Below are 10179 nucleotides of genomic sequence, written 5' to 3' on the forward strand. Positions count from 1 at the left end.
CACGGCAAGGAATAATAAAGGTCATTCAACAACCATCAGTTCTGGCCTTCTCAGTTCGACTGGATGCTACAACAACTTTGCAGGGGTATACTGTAATTTCTTTTTCACATGACTGTATATTACGTAAATATTATGTAAATTATTGAACTAATTTTCCATGCAGCAACTTTTCAAACTGCTAAAAGCACCAAACACGAAACAAACTCCACTACAGATCCTCCACCAACTCTTCCAGTGAGGCAAGACCTTTGACTTAAAGCTTTTCTTTTTAATAAACTGAATTAATGAGATTTTTAAAGCCTGATAAAGGAAAAAACTTGACTGACAGACAAACCTAAATCATCAACAAATGAGACTATGCTGTACTGCTGCACACATACTGTAGTATGCAAAGCAATTTGCACTAAAGCACAATATAAACCTCTTTATGTGTGACAGCAAGCTGACACTCAAGTGCCAACATTAAAGTGACAGAAAGCTTCTTTATGGTTTTCTAAATTAAAAACCTCTCAGAGTAAATGTGTGACTGTTCCTTTGTTGTTGTTGGGTTTTTTTTAGAGAACATTACTCTGGGCTTAAAGCAGAAAGCTAACAGAGCTGCTCGAATGTAGTCAGTTGTGCACATCAGTGATCCACGCTGGAAGCTCTTTGTGCAGTCATCTAGGCTCATAAGCTTGAAAGTATAAGTTATGGCCTCTGTTCCATTGACATAAAGAGGAGCCTTGTACTGACAAAGCTTGGTCTTCAGGCCTCGCCTAACATGACTTTTCAGCTACAGAAAAGAATGCATATTTGCAATAACAAAAATCATATAGGACACTGTGTTGAATGAAGGTTTTGTGCAATTCCTGCTTGAGCTAAAGATTCAGTGTTTTCTCATGAAGGCTTTCAAGAAAAACACACTCCAAACAGCGTAAACCCTCAGTCCCTGCTTCTTACTCAACAGCAAACTCCTCGGCAGCGTTGTCGTGCCAGGTCAAGTAAACAAATTTCTTAGATACATCTTGGCCGAACGCTATAAACAGCAAGCGAGGCAACATGAGAACACTGTGCCGTTTCCTGCTGTTGGTGTTTTAGTGTAGCATACCCAAAGCTATTTATGCATGTACACCGTTTTTAGCTTTTGTCAACCAGCTTAACTCCTAAAAGAACTGTAGTTTAAAACCTCGTGACTGTTTGATGACTTAAACATCAGGAGGAGATGACAGCTGTGACATAACCTTAGTAAAAATGTGGTATTATATTACAATTGTAACATTTCAAAAGCATTATTAATATAAATTATCATTTTAAATATTAATAAATAGTATAATTAATATATTCTATTATTATGTAATAACAGTTATTTAATCAAAAGAAGAAAACTTTCAAATTACTTTGAGTTTTAATTTGAGTCATTTGAGTCACAAGGTTGAATGCTTTATAGTGACGGAGGGGACTTATCTGAGGCTTCATAAGAGCATTTCTTCCATGTCTTCTTTTCTTTGTCTACCAGGATCTTGGAGGAAAACTGTTATTATCTAAACTATCAGAAAAGCACTAAGCTTATTTTAATTCTTGATTTTTAATAAGAACATTGGTCAAAATGTGCAAGATGAGCGTTTCTAATTTAAATTACAACAAATTTGAGTATTTTGTGGATTTAATTTTAGAGTCATGGGTGTAACAGAAAATGATGGCGTACTATTTCTTCCATGCTTACCAATTCAAGTGTTACCTTTTGTACCTCTTTGCTTTGTCTCCTTCACTGCCTGTGGGGAAGATGGGGTAATATTTTCCAACTATTATCAGGTACTTCCCGTGCTAGGGCACTGGTTCATTGTGTTCTGGCTCTTTTTCCTACTCTGTTCTAACAGGCTGAACATAATCAACTCCCCAAGCAATTTTTAATACAAATGACTCAGTAACTTCACAATTACACTTTTTTCTCATAACATAAAGAGACTTTCTGTTTCAGTACAGTTGCTGTAACAAATTTTATGAGCACATTACTCAGTGTAATGTCCAGTCTCATAGACGTAGATATGCAGAGCTGTGATACCAGGCCTATTGTTCCCCATTAAGAAGCAAACTTAAACCCCTTTTCAGCCATCTTTCTTCTCAACTGCTCTGCTCACAGGAGTATTTTCCTTGAAAAAAGCTGAAACAGCCAGCGCAGCTACTGAGGCAGTGGCAGATTTTCAGCACCGTTTGTCTGCCTGTCTGTTGTTTTTCTGTCACTCTACTCTGTCAGCAAGATAAGACTAAAGCTCCTGAGCCAAATGAAACTTGGGGAAGAGATGGGGGAAAGTGGAACCCAGTTAAAATTTGGTCTGAATCGGGATCGGCTCTTCATATCTATGTATAAGTACACCCATACTCCCTCCATAGGAAAGGACAAATAGCAGCTAGGTGCTGCTAATCAAATGTATTTGATTAAACATTCATCAGTGAGTGTGAGCACCTCTAAAAAAGTAGAAGTTTTAGCAGTTTGCTGGTCTCAAGCTTTTAGGTATGTCTTTACATAATCTCACAATCTTCCCAACATTGGACATCTACGGTGGCCCTGAGAGGCCAAATGGACTGCAGCTTAAAAAAACACCAGCAATAAGAAAAACGCTGCAAAAGCACACAAAACACAACGGAAATAGGAAAAAAGAAAACAGAAATATGAAAAAACAGATTTCCGAAAGCACAAGGGAAGTGTTTCTGGGGAGACAATAACCTGACGGACCAGTTGCAGGAACCAAAATATGTTAAGAGTTGCGCTTAAAAGAAGTGGAGGATCTATCGGTTTTATGAGGAAAGAAAAGATGAGAGGTAAGTGTGTTAGCCTAAAAATCTGTCATCAGTATTATATGAATCATGATAAAACACACCTAGCATGTTTTGGGTTCCAGCAACTGGTTCGTCTGGTTATTGTCTCCCCAGAAACACTTCCCTTGTGCTATTGGAAATCTGTTTTTTCCTATTTCCGTTGTCGTTTTTCCTATTTCCGTTGTCGTTTTTCCTATTTCCGTTGTGTTCTGTGTGCTTTTGCAGCGTTTTTCTTATTGCTGATGTTTTCTTAAGATCAGTCCATTTGGCCTCTCAGGGCCACCGTAGACATCCCCACAAATTCACCCCAAAGTCAGACTGTGCACTGCATGGAGAAAGTGCAAAAAAGACCAAGAGCTACATCTCAGGCTCTACGGGCCTCGGTTAGCATGTGAAATGTTCATGACAGCACAATTAGAAAAAGAGTGAACAAGTTTGGCTTGTACGGCAGAGTTTGCAGGGGAACACCTCTTCTCTCTAAAAAGAGCATGACAGCACGGTGTAGTTTACAAAGTCCCATCTAAACAAACCACAAGACAGGCGAGATAAAAGTAGAGGTGTTTACATAATGCACAGCTCCACGCTTGACAAATACCAAACACAGGATATGAGCACAAACACCTCATACAAACTGTCAAGCACAGCATGATTTGGACTGTTTTTTGTAACCACCACACCTGGCCACCTTGCAGTCATTCAGTCGACCATCAGTGATCGCTTCTGTTTACCAAAATACTCTAGAGTCAAATGTGAGCAGGCCCGGCCCTAACCAATCTGGCGCCCTAGGCAAGATTTCAGGTGGCGCCCCCCTACATCGGCAGTGTAGTGTATGTACTCACAAGAAACCGAATAGCTTTGTCTTTGACCTTTTTTTTTTACTTAAAGAAAGCAAATTCACAATCAGAATAATTAACAAGATAAAAAAAATATATGAATAAATAAATGAATACAAAAAATTAAAAAATGAATATATGAAATACAATAACACCGCTTGATGCTGCTGCAAAACTGGTGGGTTGTGCTGCTGAGGTGGAGGCAACAGGAAGACCGCTTGATGCTGCTGCATCATGGCTGGGTTGTGCTGCTAAAGCTGCATCACTGGTGGGTTGTGCTGCTGAAGTGGAGGCAGCAGCGGTAGATGTGGTAGATGGCCCAGGGGTGGGATTTAGAAACTTCAACAGTGCATCTGAAGAGAGGAGTATGTGACACCACTGAGTATTAAAGTCTAATAATAAAAACATATGATTCCAGGAATAAAATGAAATTATATAATATAAATGAAAAACCAAAGAGATATATGTATGATGTTAACTGATATGCAAATTAGATTAGATTCAATTTATTGTCATCATTACAGTGAAATGCTGAATAGCAGAATGCAAAGTAACAGTATAATATCATATGAGAATGTTATGTTATGATTATCTTTGACCGAATCACAGCAGTGCTCATATTAAAAAACAGCATTCCCTCTCATGTGATATTGCTTAATTAACATTAATGATGTGCACTTTAACAACTAGGCTTACAACTATAATATATACAGGGGTGGAAAAGTGACTATTACCTGCAGGGTAAACGTTAGCTAACCAGAAGGCAATAACAATGTAAACAAAAAACACCTGCTTAAAAGATGAATACAAATGAGGAAAGGTGGGAGTACTGTAATTACCTAACGTTACATTATTATTTTCCATAACAATTTAGCCCCCTCCACAATATTAACTGACGTTAAAACAGTTAACTAGCTATTTATTGATTAGCAATTAGCGAATCATGTAACATTAGCTTAATGCTAAAAATTTAGGTTACTATCACATTCAGACAAATAATTTCATGTAGGCTAACGTTACCTACCTCTGTCTTTTTCTCGTTTCTCCTCCTCTTCTTTTCTCTTTTTTCTTCCCTGGGCACCTGACAGCTTTGGCCGTTTTGACATCTTGTGTTGATTTTTTGATGTGGTGACGTCCAAAAGGAACCATGATACGGGGAGGGAGGGGGCGCACCGTGCGGGGGGCGTAATGTTGTAACAAATAATATTTCTATTAAATAAGCTTTACTTTGCATTTTAATTAACGTGGGATTATTTTTTGTATTTAGAAATAATAGTACCAACTTTTTTTTTTTTTTTCAACATTTGTGGCACTGGCGTGGCGCCCCCTGATGGACGGCGCCCTTAGCATTTGCCTATACGGCCTATGCCACGGGCCGGCCCTGAATGTGAGGCTATCTGTTCAACAGCTTGGCCACAAATGAGCCACAGGACAGTGATCCCAAGCACAGCAGCAACTCTACAACAGATTTTTTGAAACAGAGTAGAAAAGCGCCAGAGAGTTTCACAGCAATGAGGGACCGATAATTCATAAAGAAAGCGACTGTTTTAAGTTATTGCTGTCATGAAAACCAGTTGGCTAAGGTTCTCCAATAAATAGATTCTCCTGGTGCCACCAGAAACCAGAAATGGGCAAACATCTTAGTGCTGCGCTTTTGTGATTCATCTTTGCTTTGGAAGGAAGTTGTCTCCTGATGCCAGAGGGTTGTAACACATCCAAAAACTCTTCAGTAACTGTATTTGGATAATTACCACAAGTACTATGAAGCAAATCCACCATAAAAGATATCCTCTGGCCTCGGTGTTCAGTACACTTTCTAAGCGCTCTTCTATTGTTTTACTTTTGTCATCAAGCTAATATTGCTACCCACAAAATAAATAAACACTACTAACAGCTCACTAATGCACCTCATATCTCTCCCACTCACTGGCACAACTACTGAAATGATTTCTGTCTCGAGGTGCTGGAAGAATCCTCCTCAATTTGTCTTCCTGCATCAAAGACTGAACAGAATATCCCGACCTGCTTCAAACACACTGGCTAACATGTTCCTATTGATGCCACTAAATCTAGTTACTTTCTCTGATTAAGCGATTCTCAGTCTCAACGAGCAGAGACGGCCCTTCCAGTCATCGAGCAGCGCCGCATGAGATGGTAATGCGGGGTGAAATAACTGAGATTGAATATTGATCAGGTGTCTCTGTACAGCCCCGAGGCACCTCAATATAATCATTTCCACACTTGTTCTGCCTCCGTCGGGGCACACCTGATGGAGTGATGACAGAGGATGCAACCACGCTGTGCAAGGTGTTATCTGTCATATCTCAGCGCACACATACACACACACACTAGCATGCACGCGCAGGTTATGAAAGAGCGATCGGGTTACATTCAAGTGCTGATCCAGATGCATCGTAACTTAATTGTTTTGATCATCTATATTAAAAAAGGTGTGGAATGGAGATTAAATAGCTGGGAAATGATTGAGTGTTCTGAAATTGAAATGAGTTAGACTCGGCTCCATCCACTGAATCGGACTTTTCTTTATCTGCAGCACAAGTTTAATTGAACTGTGTCAGCAGTGTTAAAAAAAGCGGTGCTTAGACTGGAAAAGAGAGTGTCTGAGAGGCATATTGATTAGCTCCTCCTGGAGGAAAGGATCCTCCTCATCGCACTTCCTGGCAAAACCTCCCCACAGGGCATCCATCTTAATGTGATATGACAACCCTCAGCCATATCAAAACGAAATCTGGACATTGATTTTGACATTCAATTTAAACGCTGAAAAACACTTTTCCGCTTTCATACACGCAGGCAGACGCAAGGGTGTTTGTCTTGCTAAGAGGGACTCCTGCTGTGGGCCTTGCACAGAGCACGCCGGAAGCGGACGCCCACTGTCACTTTCACAAAGTTTCTTGCTGTTCCTTGTGCAGTGTTTTCTATTAAACCCTACCCCACCTGGCCCCCACAGAAGGTCATAAATAGCTTTAAAGCGTGGCCTTTCTAGAGTGCGACAATAAAAAGGTCGGCGTTTTTTTGTTGTTTGTCCTCATAGAAGCTGAGGCTCTGGTGACTCGCATCTTTAATTCGTAACTGTAATAATGTGCAAATCCATCCACACAGAGCTCGTCGTGCTGCGGTTTACTTGCCAGAGAACATACTGTTTGAGTCGGGATGCTTAAAGGAGGCAATATGGTTTCAGCAATTGGCTCAGACTAGAGGAGGCAATAAAAAAAAAAGCCAGAAGACGAGAGGTTTGGCAGCAGAAACCAGCAGACCAGTTTAATAGGTGCAGACACTCTGTGCACAAATCTGCTATGAGGCTTAAAGAATAAATGCACCAGTGACACAACCAAGGCGGGGTGTGCTCATGCACAATATAATACGCACAATATAAAAAAAAGTAAGAACAGCCCAAGAAATTGTGATGTTTATGTATAAATTTGGACAGTCCTCGTTGAAGCAGCGCTGACTTAAACAATTATTGATTATCAAAAACATCCAGAGAGTCTGAAGTAAAGATAAAGCCTCGAAAGCCGGTATTGCCCTCTGTGGCAAACAACAACAACAAAAAATTACTGTAGCTATTTCGCACAATTGTTACATTTTGACCCCACTTTCGTGTCCTTCAGGAGTGTTTTTATGTACCATGTGTTTCAAATCTCCCAACAGCATTTCAAAGGGATTGAAATCAGGGCTTTGGCTCTATCTCTTCCTTCCTGAGCCTTTTCTCGATATGTTTCTCTGTGTGCTTTAGAATAATTATTCTCCTGATAAACCCATTTACATTTTCACTGAAAATTGCAGACAGACAGATGCCTTCACATTATCATCAAGCACTCTTTGGCGCGATGCAGGATTAATAATTGAATAACTGACTGTGAGCTACCCAGTCCCCGAGGCGCCAAACAACCTCAACCCTTAATATTCCCACCACCTAATATTCTCATAGTTTCTCCTGAAGTCTGGGGGTCAGGGCCTAATATTTCTGCTTTTACCATGGCCAGACAACTCTGTCTTTCAGCACATTATTCCAAAAACACCTGCTCATCATCTTAATGTTCATTCTCTATGTTTTATCTATGTAATATTTTTCCGATTATGCATCCATCACCAGTCTGCCCTTAGCCTGGAAAAACTGGCATTCATTTGAAATCTGAGCCATTTGAAGAAGACTTTCCTTACAGCAGAATAGTTTATTTCAAATAATTTGGAGATCTTTTTAAACCCACAGCCAGACTGATAGACACCCACTGATAGCCCTTTCTGAAGGCCTCAGAGAGCTCGATAGATCTTGGCAGGATGGCACCAGCCCCACTAGAAAGAAGCCAAATATTCTTAAATATAGTCAAATTGTCCCGTATCAAGAAAAATGACAAAAGAAATCTGCCAATACGGCACGCCAGTTTTAATGGACTATAATTCTCAAAACTAGCTTCAGAGTCTAGACATAGAGATCAAAATGGGCCCTAAAACTAGAAAAAGATGCCAAATGTTAAGCAAGTTGTGCTTCTTACAAGCAATTTAAGTCTTTAAGGGGTTGTGATTCAGCTCTTTACCAATATAGTGGGGGTGCCATGTGAAAAGCAAAACCTGCTTTACCAAGTGAATCACAGCCACCTGACTTTGATATGTTCATCAGACTTTAGTTCAAGCGCTGCTCTCAAACAAAAGTCAAACAATTGAACTTTAAGTTAGTTTTATTATGCTTGAATAGTATTTGCACAGTATCATCATTTTCATTGGTAATACACAGACATCAGTGACAAGCTTCTGATAATAATCAATGCAAATGAGACAGTACCTGTTTGTGGACTCATTTAAAAAACAGATATGTAGCAGACAGGCCATTGTACTGTTTTAAATAGTTTTGAATGACAGTTTAATGAGACTCTGGGTGAATAGAGATCTGGCAGCATATAGAGATTCTGTACTTAATCTCGCCCCGGCGCCTAGAGTTATATGTTAGATGATGAAAAGATATCATATCAGAAACATTATAAGAGAGAGACATAGTCTGCTAGTAAAAGCCCATGCAGTACCGTATTGCTTGGTCTGCGATTTTAGTCCGTTGTTAGGTGGTTGTCAGGCAAGGTGATGGCGTCATAATACATACTTGACTTCATGTATTTTTCAAGTTTTGTGAACATCAGTAAGAAGTTACTGACACGACACAATGCTTTAAAAAAGGTGTTGAATGTGCATAAATGCAACAAATGGGTCATTTCAGTCCATTGGTAGGCGGTTGCTAGGCAACGTGGTGACTTCATAGCATCTGACGAGAACCTTCGGGGGACTAAGACGTACCAATGTGTCAAGTTGGGTTGCTCAAATGCTGATTGCGTAGGAGCAGTTGTTGGACGGATTTTGTGTATTATGGTAAGTAAAGGATTGTGAGGATTCAGCTCAGAGGAAAACAGTTTGTTTTAGAAGGAAAGTCGGCAAAGTTTTTAAGCATTTTCTTCATTTAATTTGTAAAATTATTCAAAACAACATCTTAAGTAAGTGTCCAGTGGCCTTTTAGGATGACTGTCAAGTTTGATCATACATTTTACTATTCGATCAGCTTTAAAAAACGAACAATTTTGTTTTGTTGAACTGGTATTGCCGATACTCGTGATTTGAAAATTAATGTTTTTTCATTGTCGCAGTATTAATTGTTACTGGGCTGTCTCTCATTGCTTAAAGAAATGTCCAGGCAAATTAAACAGTTTATTTATTATTATAAGCAGCACATACAGCCTATAAAAAGACCCCACAAAAGCATGTAATTTGACTTTATAGCCTACATTCAAACATGCAGTAATAATATTACAACTTTTTTTTTTTTTTTTGACCTTGAATAAAGCTCTTCAGAAAACCCTGCCCCGAGGTCCATTAAAAGCCATTCTGGAGCTTTGGATTGCATCACATGATCTTTATCAGCAGACAGAGTTGGCCCGAGTTGTCGTGGAAATGCAGCTTTCTTAACATCCATTTTTTCCTAAAGGAGCTCAGGGATTTCTGGTTCACATCTGGGCGCGCTCAATCGGCAGCTGAAGATTACATGATGTCACTGAAAGCTCCAGAACAGCAAATTGATAAATAAGTTGTATCCTGACATGTAAATGAAGCACATTGTCAGTGTCTGAACATGTTCATGTGAGTGTTTTCGCAGCGCTGCATGTGCTTCTTCAGCCCCCTCCACCGCTCCTGACAGCTACAAAGGTCCCTTTCAACAAGGCTGCCACAGTGTTTGGGCATCTGTCCCACACAAGGAGGAGTGACTCGGTTCAATTCGCTCTTAGCTACAGCAGCCATCATACCATGACTTTGCTAAAAAACCAACACAAAAGGAGTGTGATTAAATTGCCTTGTAGTAACATATACTAAGGTGGGAGATAAACAAATCTGCAGAACTAAGGAATGCGAGGAAGTAGTCAGACACACACAACCCTCGCTTTCTCACTAATATGATTAAGTGGGACTTGTTGGCAGGTGTGTGCATTATATAAGCTAGCCTTGATGATATGTGGAGAAATGATGTGATTATGACTGCACTGCTGCAAAG

General features: G+C 39.8%; 1 long non-coding RNA gene across 1 annotated transcript; it reads right to left on the reverse strand.

Annotated features, from left to right (window-relative positions):
• Nucleotides 1–3649: 3649 nt before the first annotated feature.
• Nucleotides 3650–4792, reverse strand: LOC145431162 (uncharacterized). Its single transcript, XR_013911497.1, has 2 exons — nt 4654–4792; nt 3650–3982 (listed from the first exon to the last, which is right to left on the reverse strand). It is a non-coding gene; the product is annotated as an uncharacterized LOC145431162 (long non-coding RNA).
• Nucleotides 4793–10179: the final 5387 nt, after the last annotated feature.

This window comes from Astatotilapia calliptera, chromosome 2 (assembly GCF_964374335.1).
Source record: "Astatotilapia calliptera chromosome 2, fAstCal68.1, whole genome shotgun sequence".
NCBI classification, from domain to species: Eukaryota; Metazoa; Chordata; class Actinopteri; order Cichliformes; family Cichlidae; genus Astatotilapia; species Astatotilapia calliptera.